At 47.8% G+C, this 19,879-nt stretch overlaps 13 non-coding genes across 13 annotated transcripts; all 13 read right to left on the bottom strand.

Annotated features, from left to right (window-relative positions):
• Positions 1 to 1,261: 1,261 nt before the first annotated feature.
• LOC142693437 (U2 spliceosomal RNA) lies at positions 1,262 to 1,452 on the bottom strand. The gene has a single exon (XR_012861778.1). It is a non-coding gene; the product is annotated as a U2 spliceosomal RNA (small nuclear RNA).
• Positions 1,453 to 2,740: 1,288 nt separating this feature from the next.
• On the bottom strand, positions 2,741 to 2,931 carry LOC142693436 (U2 spliceosomal RNA). The gene has a single exon (XR_012861777.1). It is a non-coding gene; the product is annotated as a U2 spliceosomal RNA (small nuclear RNA).
• Positions 2,932 to 4,220: 1,289 nt separating this feature from the next.
• Positions 4,221 to 4,411, bottom strand: LOC142693435 (U2 spliceosomal RNA). Its single transcript, XR_012861776.1, has one exon. It is a non-coding gene; the product is annotated as a U2 spliceosomal RNA (small nuclear RNA).
• A 1,300-nt stretch (positions 4,412 to 5,711) lies between these two features.
• Positions 5,712 to 5,902, bottom strand: LOC142693432 (U2 spliceosomal RNA). The gene has a single exon (XR_012861774.1). It is a non-coding gene; the product is annotated as a U2 spliceosomal RNA (small nuclear RNA).
• Positions 5,903 to 7,199: 1,297 nt separating this feature from the next.
• LOC142693431 (U2 spliceosomal RNA) lies at positions 7,200 to 7,390 on the bottom strand. The gene has a single exon (XR_012861773.1). It is a non-coding gene; the product is annotated as a U2 spliceosomal RNA (small nuclear RNA).
• A 1,288-nt stretch (positions 7,391 to 8,678) lies between these two features.
• Positions 8,679 to 8,869, bottom strand: LOC142693428 (U2 spliceosomal RNA). Its single transcript, XR_012861772.1, has one exon. It is a non-coding gene; the product is annotated as a U2 spliceosomal RNA (small nuclear RNA).
• Positions 8,870 to 10,153: 1,284 nt separating this feature from the next.
• Positions 10,154 to 10,344, bottom strand: LOC142693416 (U2 spliceosomal RNA). Its single transcript, XR_012861761.1, has one exon. It is a non-coding gene; the product is annotated as a U2 spliceosomal RNA (small nuclear RNA).
• A 1,296-nt stretch (positions 10,345 to 11,640) lies between these two features.
• On the bottom strand, positions 11,641 to 11,831 carry LOC142693404 (U2 spliceosomal RNA). Its single transcript, XR_012861750.1, has one exon. It is a non-coding gene; the product is annotated as a U2 spliceosomal RNA (small nuclear RNA).
• A 1,300-nt stretch (positions 11,832 to 13,131) lies between these two features.
• Positions 13,132 to 13,322, bottom strand: LOC142693392 (U2 spliceosomal RNA). The gene has a single exon (XR_012861739.1). It is a non-coding gene; the product is annotated as a U2 spliceosomal RNA (small nuclear RNA).
• A 1,288-nt stretch (positions 13,323 to 14,610) lies between these two features.
• On the bottom strand, positions 14,611 to 14,801 carry LOC142693380 (U2 spliceosomal RNA). Its single transcript, XR_012861728.1, has one exon. It is a non-coding gene; the product is annotated as a U2 spliceosomal RNA (small nuclear RNA).
• Positions 14,802 to 16,117: 1,316 nt separating this feature from the next.
• Positions 16,118 to 16,308, bottom strand: LOC142693366 (U2 spliceosomal RNA). Its single transcript, XR_012861717.1, has one exon. It is a non-coding gene; the product is annotated as a U2 spliceosomal RNA (small nuclear RNA).
• A 1,292-nt stretch (positions 16,309 to 17,600) lies between these two features.
• On the bottom strand, positions 17,601 to 17,791 carry LOC142693354 (U2 spliceosomal RNA). Its single transcript, XR_012861706.1, has one exon. It is a non-coding gene; the product is annotated as a U2 spliceosomal RNA (small nuclear RNA).
• A 1,312-nt stretch (positions 17,792 to 19,103) lies between these two features.
• Positions 19,104 to 19,294, bottom strand: LOC142693342 (U2 spliceosomal RNA). The gene has a single exon (XR_012861695.1). It is a non-coding gene; the product is annotated as a U2 spliceosomal RNA (small nuclear RNA).
• Between the last annotated feature and the right edge of the window lie 585 nt (positions 19,295 to 19,879).

The raw sequence follows: 19,879 nt of genomic DNA, 5'->3' as shown, positions 1-19,879 counted from the left end.
GATACTGCTGTTCAGCCCTTGCAGCGATTCAGCCTACTTCTAGGCAATTCCATGGGGCCCTGCAGGCTCACACACTCACAGCTACACGGGAGGTGAATAAAGGCCGGAGAGGAAGCCAGACAGGATTTGCTTCTTTTGCTTGCACCACAATGCAGTGCTGAAAGAGGAGGAATCTACATAAAAACGCCTTCCTGGCAACGCCCAAATGCCCTGCTGCCATGCAGATAAACACTGGCAGCGGCAGCAAGTGCATGCCCACAGCCACCCCTTGTTCCTTCACACCTTGTATCAGCTGTAATCCAGTCCAGTCCAGTGCTGCCTGCTGAGCAGCACTGACCAACACTGCCTGGGCCCAGGCTTTTATCTCTGAGGCCCCATTATGATGTCAGAAAGCTGGCTCTGGAATCCTGAGGGCTCCACTATGACACGTGCAAAGTTCCGTCTGAACTTTATATAAGACGGTGAGGCTCAGTCAGTCACTCAGTGTTGCCTGAGAGGGCAACACTGCAACAGCCGGCCGCCAGGCTGTCTTTTTTTTGCACAGCTAGTTGCCTCCAGGAGGCCACAAGAGGGAGACAAGGGACTGCAAAATGGAAAATAGGCATCCACCAACTTTACAGACAACTTCTCCTTGCTCCTACAACCTCCATCCTTGCACAGTTTGTTATTCTTCTAGGTAACATAGTAACAAATCCAAATTGCTGCTCTCTTTGTAGGCAAGCAAGGCTTTGTTGCAACTGCAATTCTTACTTCTTCTTGAAATGTAGGGACGACAGTACATTCCATCACATCCATCTAGTGTACACAGGTAGGTCCATTGTGGCGGGCAGGCGAGCGGGCGGGCTGCTTTATTGGCTGTTTGCTGTTCCCCTACTCCACTCCACTATTTGACTGTTGTGCTGCATCAATCAATCAATCAATCAATCAATCAATCAATCAATCAATCAATCAATCAATCAATCAGTGGCTGGCTCAGGTGCAGCTCTTTAACTTACCTAAAAGGGAGGGCGGAGAGAAGACAAGGAAGGTGAATGAGGTGTTCCAATGTGAAATGCCGGAAACATAGAAACACAGACGACACACAACAAGAGGTGGCAATCTATTCATTAATTGCATTTAATCAATGAGCTCATTATCACTCATGCATTGTCCAACAGGTGTTGAAATAATGGGATTAAAAGGGGAGATCCCTTCAGAAAGACAGAAACAATAGCAAAGACAAAAAACACTTTTGGAATCTGCTTTTAGTCAACACATAAGGAAAGGGTGCACCGGTCCTGGAAATACTGCAATACCAGGTCAATGCGTGGAGTGGACAGAGCAAGCTCTATTTCCATCTCCCTGTTCTAAAAATCCATTTAATATATGGTCCCCAGATAGGGGACGTATCAGATATTAAACTGATAAGAACAGATACTACACTTGATCTTAGCCAAAAGGCCGAGAAGCGATAACCCGAACGGGCCGCGCGTTGCCCGAGCCTGCCCGATACTGCTGTTCAGCCCTTGCAGCGATTCAGCCTACTTCTAGGCAATTCCATGGGGCCCTGCAGGCTCACACACTCACAGCTACACGGGAGGTGAATAAAGGCCGGAGAGGAAGCCAGACAGGATTTGCTTCTTTTGCTTGCACCACAATGCAGTGCTGAAAGAGGAGGAATCTACATAAAAACGCCTTCCTGGCAACGCCCAAATGCCCTGCTGCCATGCAGATAAACACTGGCAGCGGCAGCAAGTGCATGCCCACAGCCACCCCTTGTTCCTTCACACCTTGTATCAGCTGTAATCCAGTCCAGTCCAGTGCTGCCTGCTGAGCAGCACTGACCAACACTGCCTGGGCCCAGGCTTTTATCTCTGAGGCCCCATTATGATGTCAGAAAGCTGGCTCTGGAATCCTGAGGGCTCCACTATGACACGTGCAAAGTTCCGTCTGAACTTTATATAAGACGGTGAGGCTCAGTCAGTCACTCAGTGTTGCCTGAGAGGGCAACACTGCAACAGCCGGCCGCCAGGCTGTCTTTTTTTTGCACAGCTAGTTGCCTCCAGGAGGCCACAAGAGGGAGACAAGGGACTGCAAAATGGAAAATAGGCATCCACCAACTTTACAGACAACTTCTCCTTGCTCCTACAACCTCCATCCTTGCACAGTTTGTTATTCTTCTAGGTAACATAGTAACAAATCCAAATTGCTGCTCTCTTTGTAGGCAAGCAAGGCTTTGTTGCAACTGCAATTCTTACTTCTTCTTGAAATGTAGGGACGACAGTACATTCCATCACATCCATCTAGTGTACACAGGTAGGTCCATTGTGGCGGGCAGGCGAGCGGGCGGGCTGCTTTATTGGTTGTTTGCTGTTCCCCTACTCCACTCCACTATTTGACTGTTGTGCTGCATCAATCAATCAATCAATCAATCAATCAATCAATCAATCAATCAATCAATCAGTGGCTGGCTCAGGTGCAGCTCTTTAACTTACCTAAAAGGGAGGGCGGAGAGAAGACAAGGAAGGTGAATGAGGTGTTCCAATGTGAAATGCCGGAAACACAGAAACACAGACGACACACAACAAGAGGTGGCAATCTATTCATTAATTGCATTTAATCAATGAGCTCATTATCACTCATGCATTGTCCAACAGGTGTTGAAATAATGGGATTAAAAGGGGAGATCCCTTCAGAAAGACAGAAACAATAGCAAAGACAAAAAACACTTTTGGAATCTGCTTTTAGTCAACACATAAGGAAAGGGTGCACCGGTCCTGGAAATACTGCAATACCAGGTCAATGCGTGGAGTGGACAGAGCAAGCTCTATTTCCATCTCCCTGTTCTAAAAATCCATTTAATATATGGTCCCCAGATAGGGGACGTATCAGATATTAAACTGATAAGAACAGATACTACACTTGATCTTAGCCAAAAGGCCGAGAAGCGATAACCCGAACGGGCCGCGCGTTGCCCGAGCCTGTCCGATACTGCTGTTCAGCCCTTGCAGCGATTCAGCCTACTTCTAGGCAATTCCATGGGGCCCTGCAGGCTCACACACTCACAGCTACACGGGAGGTGAATAAAGGCCGGAGAGGAAGCCAGACAGGATTTGCTTCTTTTGCTTGCACCACAATGCAGTGCTGAAAGAGGAGGAATCTACATAAAAACGCCTTCCTGGCAACGCCCAAATGCCCTGCTGCCATGCAGATAAACACTGGCAGCGGCAGCAAGTGCATGCCCACAGCCACCCCTTGTTCCTTCACACCTTGTATCAGCTGTAATCCAGTCCAGTCCAGTGCTGCCTGCTGAGCAGCACTGACCAACACTGCCTGGGCCCAGGCTTTTATCTCTGAGGCCCCATTATGATGTCAGAAAGCTGGCTCTGGAATCCTGAGGGCTCCACTATGACACGTGCAAAGTTCCGTCTGAACTTTATATAAGACGGTGAGGCTCAGTCAGTCACTCAGTGTTGCCTGAGAGGGCAACACTGCAACAGCCGGCCGCCAGGCTGTCTTTTTTTTGCACAGCTAGTTGCCTCCAGGAGGCCACAAGAGGGAGACAAGGGACTGCAAAATGGAAAATAGGCATCCACCAACTTTACAGACAACTTCTCCTTGCTCCTACAACCTCCATCCTTGCACAGTTTGTTATTCTTCTAGGTAACATAGTAACAAATCCAAATTGCTGCTCTCTTTGTAGGCAAGCAAGGCTTTATTGCAACTGCAATTCTTACTTCTTCTTGAAATGTAGGGACGACAGTACATTCCATCACATCCATCTAGTGTACACAGGTAGGTCCATTGTGGCGGGCAGGCGAGCGGGCGGGCTGCTTTATTGGCTGTTTGCTGTTCCCCTACTCCACTCCACTATTTGACTGTTGTGCTGCATCAATCAATCAATCAATCAATCAATCAATCAATCAATCAATCAATCAATCAAGTGGCTGGCTCAGGTGCAGCTCTTTAACTTACCTAAAAGGGAGGGCGGAGAGAAGACAAGGAAGGTGAATGAGGTGTTCCAATGTGAAATGCCGGAAACACAGAAACACAGACGACACACAACAAGAGGTGGCAATCTATTCATTAATTGCATTTAATCAATGAGCTCATTATCACTCATGCATTGTCCAACAGGTGTTGAAATAATGGGATTAAAAGGGGAGATCCCTTCAGAAAGACAGAAACAATAGCAAAGACAAAAAACACTTTTGGAATCTGCTTTTAGTCAACACATAAGGAAAGGGTGCACCGGTCCTGGAAATACTGCAATACCAGGTCAATGCGTGGAGTGGACAGAGCAAGCTCTATTTCCATCTCCCTGTTCTAAAAATCCATTTAATATATGGTCCCCAGATAGGGGACGTATCAGATATTAAACTGATAAGAACAGATACTACACTTGATCTTAGCCAAAAGGCCGAGAAGCGATAACCCGAACGGGCCGCGCGTTGCCCGAGCCTGCCCGATACTGCTGTTCAGCCCTTGCAGCGATTCAGCCTACTTCTAGGCAATTCCATGGGGCCCTGCAGGCTCACACACTCACAGCTACACGGGAGGTGAATAAAGGCCGGAGAGGAAGCCAGACAGGATTTGCTTCTTTTGCTTGCACCACAATGCAGTGCTGAAAGAGGAGGAATCTACATAAAAACGCCTTCCTGGCAACGCCCAAATGCCCTGCTGCCATGCAGATAAACACTGGCAGCGGCAGCAAGTGCATGCCCACAGCCACCCCTTGTTCCTTCACACCTTGTATCAGCTGTAATCCAGTCCAGTCCAGTGCTGCCTGCTGAGCAGCACTGACCAACACTGCCTGGGCCCAGGCTTTTATCTCTGAGGCCCCATTATGATGTCAGAAAGCTGGCTCTGGAATCCTGAGGGCTCCACTATGACACGTGCAAAGTTCCGTCTGAACTTTACATAAGACGGTGAGGCTCAGTCAGTCACTCAGTGTTGCCTGAGAGGGCAACACTGCAACAGCCGGCCGCCAGGCTGTCTTTTTTTTGCACAGCTAGTTGCCTCCAGGAGGCCACAAGAGGGAGACAAGGGACTGCAAAATGGAAAATAGGCATCCACCAACTTTACAGACAACTTCTCCTTGCTCCTACAACCTCCATCCTTGCACAGTTTGTTATTCTTCTAGGTAACATAGTAACAAATCCAAATTGCTGCTCTCTTTGTAGGCAAGCAAGGCTTTGTTGCAACTGCAATTCTTACTTCTTCTTGAAATGTAGGGACGACAGTACATTCCATCACATCCATCTAGTGTACACAGGTAGGTCCATTGTGGCGGGCAGGCGAGCGGGCGGGCTGCTTTATTGGCTGTTTGCTGTTCCCCTACTCCACTCCACTATTTGACTGTTGTGCTGCATCAATCAATCAATCAATCAATCAATCAATCAATCAATCAATCAATCAATCAATCAATCAATCAGTGGCTGGCTCAGGTGCAGCTCTTTAACTTACCTAAAAGGGAGGGCGGAGAGAAGACAAGGAAGGTGAATGAGGTGTTCCAATGTGAAATGCCGGAAACACAGAAACACAGACGACACACAACAAGAGGTGGCAATCTATTCATTAATTGCATTTAATCAATGAGCTCATTATCACTCATGCATTGTCCAACAGGTGTTGAAATAATGGGATTAAAAGGGGAGATCCCTTCAGAAAGACAGAAACAATAGCAAAGACAAAAAACACTTTTGGAATCTGCTTTTAGTCAACACATAAGGAAAGGGTGCACCGGTCCTGGAAATACTGCAATACCAGGTCAATGCGTGGAGTGGACAGAGCAAGCTCTATTTCCATCTCCCTGTTCTAAAAATCCATTTAATATATGGTCCCCAGATAGGGGACGTATCAGATATTAAACTGATAAGAACAGATACTACACTTGATCTTAGCCAAAAGGCCGAGAAGCGATAACCCGAACGGGCCGCGCGTTGCCCGAGCCTGTCCGATACTGCTGTTCAGCCCTTGCAGCGATTCAGCCTACTTCTAGGCAATTCCATGGGGCCCTGCAGGCTCACACACTCACAGCTACACGGGAGGTGAATAAAGGCCGGAGAGGAAGCCAGACAGGATTTGCTTCTTTTGCTTGCACCACAATGCAGTGCTGAAAGAGGAGGAATCTACATAAAAACGCCTTCCTGGCAACGCCCAAATGCCCTGCTGCCATGCAGATAAACACTGGCAGCGGCAGCAAGTGCATGCCCACAGCCACCCCTTGTTCCTTCACACCTTGTATCAGCTGTAATCCAGTCCAGTCCAGTGCTGCCTGCTGAGCAGCACTGACCAACACTGCCTGGGCCCAGGCTTTTATCTCTGAGGCCCCATTATGATGTCAGAAAGCTGGCTCTGGAATCCTGAGGGCTCCACTATGACACGTGCAAAGTTCCGTCTGAACTTTATATAAGACGGTGAGGCTCAGTCAGTCACTCAGTGTTGCCTGAGAGGGCAACACTGCAACAGCCGGCCGCCAGGCTGTCTTTTTTTTGCACAGCTAGTTGCCTCCAGGAGGCCACAAGAGGGAGACAAGGGACTGCAAAATGGAAAATAGGCATCCACCAACTTTACAGACAACTTCTCCTTGCTCCTACAACCTCCATCCTTGCACAGTTTGTTATTCTTCTAGGTAACATAGTAACAAATCCAAATTGCTGCTCTCTTTGTAGGCAAGCAAGGCTTTATTGCAACTGCAATTCTTACTTCTTCTTGAAATGTAGGGACGACAGTACATTCCATCACATCCATCTAGTGTACACAGGTAGGTCCATTGTGGCGGGCAGGCGAGCGGGCGGGCTGCTTTATTGGCTGTTTGCTGTTCCCCTACTCCACTCCACTATTTGACTGTTGTGCTGCATCAATCAATCAATCAATCAATCAATCAATCAATCAATCAATCAATCAATCAATCAATCAAGTGGCTGGCTCAGGTGCAGCTCTTTAACTTACCTAAAAGGGAGGGCGGAGAGAAGACAAGGAAGGTGAATGAGGTGTTCCAATGTGAAATGCCGGAAACACAGAAACACAGACGACACACAACAAGAGGTGGCAATCTATTCATTAATTGCATTTAATCAATGAGCTCATTATCACTCATGCATTGTCCAACAGGTGTTGAAATAATGGGATTAAAAGGGGAGATCCCTTCAGAAAGACAGAAACAATAGCAAAGACAAAAAACACTTTTGGAATCTGCTTTTAGTCAACACATAAGGAAAGGGTGCACCGGTCCTGGAAATACTGCAATACCAGGTCAATGCGTGGAGTGGACAGAGCAAGCTCTATTTCCATCTCCCTGTTCTAAAAATCCATTTAATATATGGTCCCCAGATAGGGGACGTATCAGATATTAAACTGATAAGAACAGATACTACACTTGATCTTAGCCAAAAGGCCGAGAAGCGATAACCCGAACGGGCCGCGCGTTGCGCCTGCCCGATACTGCTGTTCAGCCCTTGCAGCGATTCAGCCTACTTCTAGGCAATTCCATGGGGCCCTGCAGGCTCACACACTCACAGCTACACGGGAGGTGAATAAAGGCCGGAGAGGAAGCCAGACAGGATTTGCTTCTTTTGCTTGCACCACAATGCAGTGCTGAAAGAGGAGGAATCTACATAAAAACGCCTTCCTGGCAACGCCCAAATGCCCTGCTGCCATGCAGATAAACACTGGCAGCGGCAGCAAGTGCATGCCCACAGCCACCCCTTGTTCCTTCACACCTTGTATCAGCTGTAATCCAGTCCAGTCCAGTGCTGCCTGCTGAGCAGCACTGACCAACACTGCCTGGGCCCAGGCTTTTATCTCTGAGGCCCCATTATGATGTCAGAAAGCTGGCTCTGGAATCCTGAGGGCTCCACTATGACACGTGCAAAGTTCCGTCTGAACTTTATATAAGACGGTGAGGCTCAGTCAGTCACTCAGTGTTGCCTGAGAGGGCAACACTGCAACAGCCGGCCGCCAGGCTGTCTTTTTTTTGCACAGCTAGTTGCCTCCAGGAGGCCACAAGAGGGAGACAAGGGACTGCAAAATGGAAAATAGGCATCCACCAACTTTACAGACAACTTCTCCTTGCTCCTACAACCTCCATCCTTGCACAGTTTGTTATTCTTCTAGGTAACATAGTAACAAATCCAAATTGCTGCTCTCTTTGTAGGCAAGCAAGGCTTTGTTGCAACTGCAATTCTTACTTCTTCTTGAAATGTAGGGACGACAGTACATTCCATCACATCCATCTAGTGTACACAGGTAGGTCCATTGTGGCGGGCAGGCGAGCGGGCGGGCTGCTTTATTGGCTGTTTGCTGTTCCCCTACTCCACTCCACTATTTGACTGTTGTGCTGCATCAATCAATCAATCAATCAATCAATCAATCAATCAATCAATCAATCAATCAATCAGTGGCTGGCTCAGGTGCAGCTCTTTAACTTACCTAAAAGGGAGGGCGGAGAGAAGACAAGGAAGGTGAATGAGGTGTTCCAATGTGAAATGCCGGAAACACAGAAACACAGACGACACACAACAAGAGGTGGCAATCTATTCATTAATTGCATTTAATCAATGAGCACATTATCACTCATGCATTGTCCAACAGGTGTTGAAATAATGGGATTAAAAGGGGAGATCCCTTCAGAAAGACAGAAACAATAGCAAAGACAAAAAACACTTTTGGAATCTGCTTTTAGTCAACACATAAGGAAAGGGTGCACCGGTCCTGGAAATACTGCAATACCAGGTCAATGCGTGGAGTGGACAGAGCAAGCTCTATTTCCATCTCCCTGTTCTAAAAATCCATTTAATATATGGTCCCCAGATAGGGGACGTATCAGATATTAAACTGATAAGAACAGATACTACACTTGATCTTAGCCAAAAGGCCGAGAAGCGATAACCCGAACGGGCCGCGCGTTGCCCGAGCCTGCCCGATACTGCTGTTCAGCCCTTGCAGCGATTCAGCCTACTTCTAGGCAATTCCATGGGGCCCTGCAGGCTCACACACTCACAGCTACACGGGAGGTGAATAAAGGCCGGAGAGGAAGCCAGACAGGATTTGCTTCTTTTGCTTGCACCACAATGCAGTGCTGAAAGAGGAGGAATCTACATAAAAACGCCTTCCTGGCAACGCCCAAATGCCCTGCTGCCATGCAGATAAACACTGGCAGCGGCAGCAAGTGCATGCCCACAGCCACCCCTTGTTCCTTCACACCTTGTATCAGCTGTAATCCAGTCCAGTCCAGTGCTGCCTGCTGAGCAGCACTGACCAACACTGCCTGGGCCCAGGCTTTTATCTCTGAGGCCCCATTATGATGTCAGAAAGCTGGCTCTGGAATCCTGAGGGCTCCACTATGACACGTGCAAAGTTCCGTCTGAACTTTATATAAGACGGTGAGGCTCAGTCAGTCACTCAGTGTTGCCTGATAGGGCAACACTGCAACAGCCGGCCGCCAGGCTGTCTTTTTTTTGCACAGCTAGTTGCCTCCAGGAGGCCACAAGAGGGAGACAAGGGACTGCAAAATGGAAAATAGGCATCCACCAACTTTACAGACAACTTCTCCTTGCTCCTACAACCTCCATCCTTGCACAGTTTGTTATTCTTCTAGGTAACATAGTAACAAATCCAAATTGCTGCTCTCTTTGTAGGCAAGCAAGGCTTTGTTGCAACTGCAATTCTTACTTCTTCTTGAAATGTAGGGACGACAGTACATTCCATCACATCCATCTAGTGTACACAGGTAGGTCCATTGTGGCGGGCAGGCGAGCGGGCGGGCTGCTTTATTGGCTGTTTGCTGTTCCCCTACTCCACTCCACTATTTGACTGTTGTGCTGCATCAATCAATCAATCAATCAATCAATCAATCAATCAATCAATCAATCAGTGGCTGGCTCAGGTGCAGCTCTTTAACTTACCTAAAAGGGAGGGCGGAGAGAAGACAAGGAAGGTGAATGAGGTGTTCCAATGTGAAATGCCGGAAACACAGAAACACAGACGACACACAACAAGAGGTGGCAATCTATTCATTAATTGCATTTAATCAATGAGCTCATTATCACTCATGCATTGTCCAACAGGTGTTGAAATAATGGGATTAAAAGGGGAGATCCCTTCAGAAAGACAGAAACAATAGCAAAGACAAAAAACACTTTTGGAATCTGCTTTTAGTCAACACATAAGGAAAGGGTGCACCGGTCCTGGAAATACTGCAATACCAGGTCAATGCGTGGAGTGGACAGAGCAAGCTCTATTTCCATCTCCCTGTTCTAAAAATCCATTTAATATATGGTCCCCAGATAGGGGACGTATCAGATATTAAACTGATAAGAACAGATACTACACTTGATCTTAGCCAAAAGGCCGAGAAGCGATAACCCGAACGGGCCGCGCGTTGCCCGAGCCTGCCCGATACTGCTGTTCAGCCCTTGCAGCGATTCAGCCTACTTCTAGGCAATTCCATGGGGCCCTGCAGGCTCACACACTCACAGCTACACGGGAGGTGAATAAAGGCCGGAGAGGAAGCCAGACAGGATTTGCTTCTTTTGCTTGCACCACAATGCAGTGCTGAAAGAGGAGGAATCTACATAAAAACGCCTTCCTGGCAACGCCCAAATGCCCTGCTGCCATGCAGATAAACACTGGCAGCGGCAGCAAGTGCATGCCCACAGCCACCCCTTGTTCCTTCACACCTTGTATCAGCTGTAATCCAGTCCAGTCCAGTGCTGCCTGCTGAGCAGCACTGACCAACACTGCCTGGGCCCAGGCTTTTATCTCTGAGGCCCCATTATGATGTCAGAAAGCTGGCTCTGGAATCCTGAGGGCTCCACTATGACACGTGCAAAGTTCCGTCTGAACTTTATATAAGACGGTGAGGCTCAGTCAGTCACTCAGTGTTGCCTGAGAGGGCAACACTGCAACAGCCGGCCGCCAGGCTGTCTTTTTTTTGCACAGCTAGTTGCCTCCAGGAGGCCACAAGAGGGAGACAAGGGACTGCAAAATGGAAAATAGGCATCCACCAACTTTACAGACAACTTCTCCTTGCTCCTACAACCTCCATCCTTGCACAGTTTGTTATTCTTCTAGGTAACATAGTAACAAATCCAAATTGCTGCTCTCTTTGTAGGCAAGCAAGGCTTTGTTGCAACTGCAATTCTTACTTCTTCTTGAAATGTAGGGACGACAGTACATTCCATCACATCCATCTAGTGTACACAGGTAGGTCCATTGTGGCGGGCAGGCGAGCGGGCGGGCTGCTTTATTGGCTGTTTGCTGTTCCCCTACTCCACTCCACTATTTGACTGTTGTGCTGCATCAATCAATCAATCAATCAATCAATCAATCAATCAATCAATCAATCAATCAATCAATCAGTGGCTGGCTCAGGTGCAGCTCTTTAACTTACCTAAAAGGGAGGGCGGAGAGAAGACAAGGAAGGTGAATGAGGTGTTCCAATGTGAAATGCCGGAAACACAGAAACACAGACGACACACAACAAGAGGTGGCAATCTATTCATTAATTGCATTTAATCAATGAGCTCATTATCACTCATGCATTGTCCAACAGGTGTTGAAATAATGGGATTAAAAGGGGAGATCCCTTCAGAAAGACAGAAACAATAGCAAAGACAAAAAACACTTTTGGAATCTGCTTTTAGTCAACACATAAGGAAAGGGTGCACCGGTCCTGGAAATACTGCAATACCAGGTCAATGCGTGGAGTGGACAGAGCAAGCTCTATTTCCATCTCCCTGTTCTAAAAATCCATTTAATATATGGTCCCCAGATAGGGGACGTATCAGATATTAAACTGATAAGAACAGATACTACACTTGATCTTAGCCAAAAGGCCGAGAAGCGATAACCCGAACGGGCCGCGCGTTGCCCGAGCCTGCCCGATACTGCTGTTCAGCCCTTGCAGCGATTCAGCCTACTTCTAGGCAATTCCATGGGGCCCTGCAGGCTCACACACTCACAGCTACACGGGAGGTGAATAAAGGCCGGAGAGGAAGCCAGACAGGATTTGCTTCTTTTGCTTGCACCACAATGCAGTGCTGAAAGAGGAGGAATCTACATAAAAACGCCTTCCTGGCAACGCCCAAATGCCCTGCTGCCATGCAGATAAACACTGGCAGCGGCAGCAAGTGCATGCCCACAGCCACCCCTTGTTCCTTCACACCTTGTATCAGCTGTAATCCAGTCCAGTCCAGTGCTGCCTGCTGAGCAGCACTGACCAACACTGCCTGGGCCCAGGCTTTTATCTCTGAGGCCCCATTATGATGTCAGAAAGCTGGCTCTGGAATCCTGAGGGCTCAACTATGACACGTGCAAAGTTCCGTCTGAACTTTATATAAGACGGTGAGGCTCAGTCAGTCACTCAGTGTTGCCTGAGAGGGCAACACTGCAACAGCCGGCCGCCAGGCTGTCTTTTTTTTGCACAGCTAGTTGCCTCCAGGAGGCCACAAGAGGGAGACAAGGGACTGCAAAATGGAAAATAGGCATCCACCAACTTTACAGACAACTTCTCCTTGCTCCTACAACCTCCATCCTTGCACAGTTTGTTATTCTTCTAGGTAACATAGTAACAAATTCAAATTGCTGCTCTCTTTGTAGGCAAGCAAGGCTTTGTTGCAACTGCAATTCTTACTTCTTCTTGAAATGTAGGGACGACAGTACATTCCATCACATCCATCTAGTGTACACAGGTAGGTCCATTGTGGCGGGCAGGCGAGCGGGCGGGCTGCTTTATTGGCTGTTTGCTGTTCCCCTACTCCACTCCACTATTTGACTGTTGTGCTGCATCAATCAATCAATCAATCAATCAATCAATCAATCAATCAATCAATCAATCAATCAATCAATCAGTGGCTGGCTCAGGTGCAGCTCTTTAACTTACCTAAAAGGGAGGGCGGAGAGAAGACAAGGAAGGTGAATGAGGTGTTCCAATGTGAAATGCCGGAAACACAGAAACACAGACGACACACAACAAGAGGTGGCAATCTATTCATTAATTGCATTTAATCAATGAGCTCATTATCACTCATGCATTGTCCAACAGGTGTTGAAATAATGGGATTAAAAGGGGAGATCCCTTCAGAAAGACAGAAACAATAGCAAAGACAAAAAACACTTTTGGAATCTGCTTTTAGTCAACACATAAGGAAAGGGTGCACCGGTCCTGGAAATACTGCAATACCAGGTCAATGCGTGGAGTGGACAGAGCAAGCTCTATTTCCATCTCCCTGTTCTAAAAATCCATTTAATATATGGTCCCCAGATAGGGGACGTATCAGATATTAAACTGATAAGAACAGATACTACACTTGATCTTAGCCAAAAGGCCGAGAAGCGATAACCCGAACGGGCCGCGCGTTGCCCGAGCCTGCCCGATACTGCTGTTCAGCCCTTGCAGCGATTCAGCCTACTTCTAGGCAATTCCATGGGGCCCTGCAGGCTCACACACTCACAGCTACACGGGAGGTGAATAAAGGCCGGAGAGGAAGCCAGACAGGATTTGCTTCTTTTGCTTGCACCACAATGCAGTGCTGAAAGAGGAGGAATCTACATAAAAACGCCTTCCTGGCAACGCCCAAATGCCCTGCTGCCATGCAGATAAACACTGGCAGCGGCAGCAAGTGCATGCCCACAGCCACCCCTTGTTCCTTCACACCTTGTATCAGCTGTAATCCAGTCCAGTCCAGTGCTGCCTGCTGAGCAGCACTGACCAACACTGCCTGGGCCCAGGCTTTTATCTCTGAGGCCCCATTATGATGTCAGAAAGCTGGCTCTGGAATCCTGAGGGCTCCACTATGACACGTGCAAAGTTCCGTCTGAACTTTATATAAGACGGTGAGGCTCAGTCAGTCACTCAGTGTTGCCTGAGAGGGCAACACTGCAACAGCCGGCCGCCAGGCTGTCTTTTTTTTGCACAGCTAGTTGCCTCCAGGAGGCCACAAGAGGGAGACAAGGGACTGCAAAATGGAAAATAGGCATCCACCAACTTTACAGACAACTTCTCCTTGCTCCTACAACCTCCATCCTTGCACAGTTTGTTATTCTTCTAGGTAACATAGTAACAAATCCAAATTGCTGCTCTCTTTGTAGGCAAGCAAGGCTTTGTTGCAACTGCAATTCTTACTTCTTCTTGAAATGTAGGGACGACAGTACATTCCATCACATCCATCTAGTGTACACAGGTAGGTCCATTGTGGCGGGCAGGCGAGCGGGCGGGCTGCTTTATTGGCTGTTTGCTGTTCCCCTACTCCACTCCACTATTTGACTGTTGTGCTGCATCAATCAATCAATCAATCAATCAATCAATCAATCAATCAATCAATCAATCAGTGGCTGGCTCAGGTGCAGCTCTTTAACTTACCTAAAAGGGAGGGCGGAGAGAAGACAAGGAAGGTGAATGAGGTGTTCCAATGTGAAATGCCGGAAACACAGAAACACAGACGACACACAACAAGAGGTGGCAATCTATTCATTAATTGCATTTAATCAATGAGCTCATTATCACTCATGCATTGTCCAACAGGTGTTGAAATAATGGGATTAAAAGGGGAGATCCCTTCAGAAAGACAGAAACAATAGCAAAGACAAAAAACACTTTTGGAATCTGCTTTTAGTCAACACATAAGGAAAGGGTGCACCGGTCCTGGAAATACTGCAATACCAGGTCAATGCGTGGAGTGGACAGAGCAAGCTCTATTTCCATCTCCCTGTTCTAAAAATCCATTTAATATATGGTCCCCAGATAGGGGACGTATCAGATATTAAACTGATAAGAACAGATACTACACTTGATCTTAGCCAAAAGGCCGAGAAGCGATAACCCGAACGGGCCGCGCGTTGCCCGAGCCTGCCCGATACTGCTGTTCAGCCCTTGCAGCGATTCAGCCTACTTCTAGGCAATTCCATGGGGCCCTGCAGGCTCACACACTCACAGCTACACGGGAGGTGAATAAAGGCCGGAGAGGAAGCCAGACAGGATTTGCTTCTTTTGCTTGCACCACAATGCAGTGCTGAAAGAGGAGGAATCTACATAAAAACGCCTTCCTGGCAACGCCCAAATGCCCTGCTGCCATGCAGATAAACACTGGCAGCGGCAGCAAGTGCATGCCCACAGCCACCCCTTGTTCCTTCACACCTTGTATCAGCTGTAATCCAGTCCAGTCCAGTGCTGCCTGCTGAGCAGCACTGACCAACACTGCCTGGGCCCAGGCTTTTATCTCTGAGGCCCCATTATGATGTCAGAAAGCTGGCTCTGGAATCCTGAGGGCTCCACTATGACACGTGCAAAGTTCCGTCTGAACTTTACATAAGACGGTGAGGCTCAGTCAGTCACTCAGTGTTGCCTGAGAGGGCAACACTGCAACAGCCGGCCGCCAGGCTGTCTTTTTTTTGCACAGCTAGTTGCCTCCAGGAGGCCACAAGAGGGAGACAAGGGACTGCAAAATGGAAAATAGGCATCCACCAACTTTACAGACAACTTCTCCTTGCTCCTACAACCTCCATCCTTGCACAGTTTGTTATTCTTCTAGGTAACATAGTAACAAATCCAAATTGCTGCTCTCTTTGTAGGCAAGCAAGGCTTTGTTGCAACTGCAATTCTTACTTCTTCTTGAAATGTAGGGACGACAGTACATTCCATCACATCCATCTAGTGTACACAGGTAGGTCCATTGTGGCGGGCAGGCGAGCGGGCGGGCTGCTTTATTGGCTGTTTGCTGTTCCCCTACTCCACTCCACTATTTGACTGTTGTGCTGCATCAATCAATCAATCAATCAATCAATCAATCAATCAATCAATCAATCAATCAATCAATCAATCAATCAATCAATCAATCAGTGGCTGGCTCAGGTGCAGCTCTTTAACTTACCTAAAAGGGAGGGCGGAGAGAAGACAAGGAAGGTGAATGAGGTGTTCCAATGTGAAATGCCGGAAACACAGAAACACAGACGACACACAACAAGAGGTGGCAATCTATTCATTAATTGCATTTAATCAATGAGCTCATTATCACTCATGCATTGTCCAACAGGTGTTGAAATAATGGGATTAAAAGGGGAGATCCCTTCAGAAAGACAGAAACAATAGCAAAGACAAAAAACACTTTTGGAATCTGCTTTTAGTCAACACATAAGGAAAGGGTGCACCGGTCCTGGAAATACTGCAATACCAGGTCAATGCGTGGAGTGGACAGAGCAAGCTCTATTTCCATCTCCCTGTTCTAAAAATCCATTTAATATATGGTCCCCAGATAGGGGACGTATCAGATATTAAACTGATAAGAACAGATACTACACTTGATCTTAGCCAAAAGGCCGAGAAGCGATAACCCGAACGGGCCGCGCGTTGCCCGAGCCTGTCCGATACTGCTGTTCAGCCCTTGCAGCGATTCAGCCTACTTCTAGGCAATTCCATGGGGCCCTGCAGGCTCACACACTCACAGCTACACGGGAGGTGAATAAAGGCCGGAGAGGAAGCCAGACAGGATTTGCTTCTTTTGCTTGCACCACAATGCAGTGCTGAAAGAGGAGGAATCTACATAAAAACGCCTTCCTGGCAACGCCCAAATGCCCTGCTGCCATGCAGATAAACACTGGCAGCGGCAGCAAGTGCATGCCCACAGCCACCCCTTGTTCCTTCACACCTTGTATCAGCTGTAATCCAGTCCAGTCCAGTGCTGCCTGCTGAGCAGCACTGACCAACACTGCCTGGGCCCAGGCTTTTATCTCTGAGGCCCCATTATGATGTCAGAAAGCTGGCTCTGGAATCCTGAGGGCTCCACTATGACACGTGCAAAGTTCCGTCTGAACTTTATATAAGACGGTGAGGCTCAGTCAGTCACTCAGTGTTGCCTGAGAGGGCAACACTGCAACAGCCGGCCGCCAGGCTGTCTTTTTTTTGCACAGCTAGTTGCCTCCAGGAGGCCACAAGAGGGAGACAAGGGACTGCAAAATGGAAAATAGGCATCCACCAACTTTACAGACAACTTCTCCTTGCTCCTACAACCTCCATCCTTGCACAGTTTGTTATTCTTCTAGGTAACATAGTAACAAATCCAAATTGCTGCTCTCTTTGTAGGCAAGCAAGGCTTTATTGCAACTGCAATTCTTACTTCTTCTTGAAATGTAGGGACGACAGTACATTCCATCACATCCATCTAGTGTACACAGGTAGGTCCATTGTGGCGGGCAGGCGAGCGGGCGGGCTGCTTTATTGGCTGTTTGCTGTTCCCCTACTCCACTCCACTATTTGACTGTTGTGCTGCATCAATCAATCAATCAATCAATCAATCAATCAATCAATCAATCAATCAATCAATCAGTGGCTGGCTCAGGTGCAGCTCTTTAACTTACCTAAAAGGGAGGGCGGAGAGAAGACAAGGAAGGTGAATGAGGTGTTCCAATGTGAAATGCCGGAAACACAGAAACACAGACGACACACAACAAGAGGTGGCAATCTATTCATTAATTGCATTTAATCAATGAGCTCATTATCACTCATGCATTGTCCAACAGGTGTTGAAATAATGGGATTAAAAGGGGAGATCCCTTCAGAAAGACAGAAACAATAGCAAAGACAAAAAACACTTTTGGAATCTGCTTTTAGTCAACACATAAGGAAAGGGTGCACCGGTCCTGGAAATACTGCAATACCAGGTCAATGCGTGGAGTGGACAGAGCAAGCTCTATTTCCATCTCCCTGTTCTAAAAATCCATTTAATATATGGTCCCCAGATAGGGGACGTATCAGATATTAAACTGATAAGAACAGATACTACACTTGATCTTAGCCAAAAGGCCGAGAAGCGATAACCCGAACGGGCCGCGCGTTGCCCGAGCCTGCCCGATACTGCTGTTCAGCCCTTGCAGCGATTCAGCCTACTTCTAGGCAATTCCATGGGGCCCTGCAGGCTCACACACTCACAGCTACACGGGAGGTGAATAAAGGCCGGAGAGGAAGCCAGACAGGATTTGCTTCTTTTGCTTGCACCACAATGCAGTGCTGAAAGAGGAGGAATCTACATAAAAACGCCTTCCTGGCAACGCCCAAATGCCCTGCTGCCATGCAGATAAACACTGGCAGCGGCAGCAAGTGCATGCCCACAGCCACCCCTTGTTCCTTCACACCTTGTATCAGCTGTAATCCAGTCCAGTCCAGTGCTGCCTGCTGAGCAGCACTGACCAACACTGCCTGGGCCCAGGCTTTTATCTCTGAGGCCCCATTATGATGTCAGAAAGCTGGCTCTGGAATCCTGAGGGCTCCACTATGACACGTGCAAAGTTCCGTCTGAACTTTATATAAGACGGTGAGGCTCAGTCAGTCACTCAGTGTTGCCTGAGAGGGCAACACTGCAACAGCCGGCCGCCAGGCTGTCTTTTTTTTGCACAGCTAGTTGCCTCCAGGAGGCCACAAGAGGGAGACAAGGGACTGCAAAATGGAAAATAGGCATCCACCAACTTTACAGACAACTTCTCCTTGCTCCTACAACCTCCATCCTTGCACAGTTTGTTATTCTTCTAGGTAACATAGTAACAAATCCAAATTGCTGCTCTCTTTGTAGGCAAGCAAGGCTTTGTTGCAACTGCAATTCTTACTTCTTCTTGAAATGTAGGGACGACAGTACATTCCATCACATCCATCTAGTGTACACAGGTAGGTCCATTGTGGCGGGCAGGCGAGCGGGCGGGCTGCTTTATTGGCTGTTTGCTGTTCCCCTACTCCACTCCACTATTTGACTGTTGTGCTGCATCAATCAATCAATCAATCAATCAATCAATCAATCAATCAATCAATCAATCAATCAATCAATCAATCAATCAATCAGTGGCTGGCTCAGGTGCAGCTCTTTAACTTACCTAAAAGGGAGGGCGGAGAGAAGACAAGGAAGGTGAATGAGGTGTTCCAATGTGAAATGCCGGAAACACAGAAACACAGACGACACACAACAAGAGGTGGCAATCTATTCATTAATTGCATTTAATCAATGAGCACATTATCACTCATGCATTGTCCAACAGGTGTTGAAATAATGGGATTAAAAGGGGAGATCCCTTCAGAAAGACAGAAACAATAGCAAAGACAAAAAACACTTTTGGAATCTGCTTTTAGTCAACACATAAGGAAAGGGTGCACCGGTCCTGGAAATACTGCAATACCAGGTCAATGCGTGGAGTGGACAGAGCAAGCTCTATTTCCATCTCCCTGTTCTAAAAATCCATTTAATATATGGTCCCCAGATAGGGGACGTATCAGATATTAAACTGATAAGAACAGATACTACACTTGATCTTAGCCAAAAGGCCGAGAAGCGATAACCCGAACGGGCCGCGCGTTGCCCGAGCCTGCCCGATACTGCTGTTCAGCCCTTGCAGCGATTCAGCCTACTTCTAGGCAATTCCATGGGGCCCTGCAGGCTCACACACTCACAGCTACACGGGAGGTGAATAAAGGCCGGAGAGGAAGCCAGACAGGATTTGCTTCTTTTGCTTGCACCACAATGCAGTGCTGAAAGAGGAGGAATCTACATAAAAACGCCTTCCTGGCAACGCCCAAATGCCCTGCTGCCATGCAGATAAACACTGGCAGCGGCAGCAAGTGCATGCCCACAGCCACCCCTTGTTCCTTCACACCTTGTATCAGCTGTAATCCAGTCCAGTCCAGTGCTGCCTGCTGAGCAGCACTGACCAACACTGCCTGGGCCCAGGCTTTTATCTCTGAGGCCCCATTATGATGTCAGAAAGCTGGCTCTGGAATCCTGAGGGCTCCACTATGACACGTGCAAAGTTCCGTCTGAACTTTATATAAGACGGTGAGGCTCAGTCAGTCACTCAGTGTTGCCTGATAGGGCAACACTGCAACAGCCGGCCGCCAGGCTGTCTTTTTTTTGCACAGCTAGTT

Source organism: Rhinoderma darwinii (genome assembly GCF_050947455.1).
Source record: "Rhinoderma darwinii isolate aRhiDar2 chromosome 5 unlocalized genomic scaffold, aRhiDar2.hap1 SUPER_5_unloc_42, whole genome shotgun sequence".
Lineage (NCBI taxonomy): Eukaryota > Metazoa > Chordata > Amphibia > Anura > Rhinodermatidae > Rhinoderma > Rhinoderma darwinii.
This window is presented reverse-complemented; position numbering and strand designations above follow the sequence as displayed.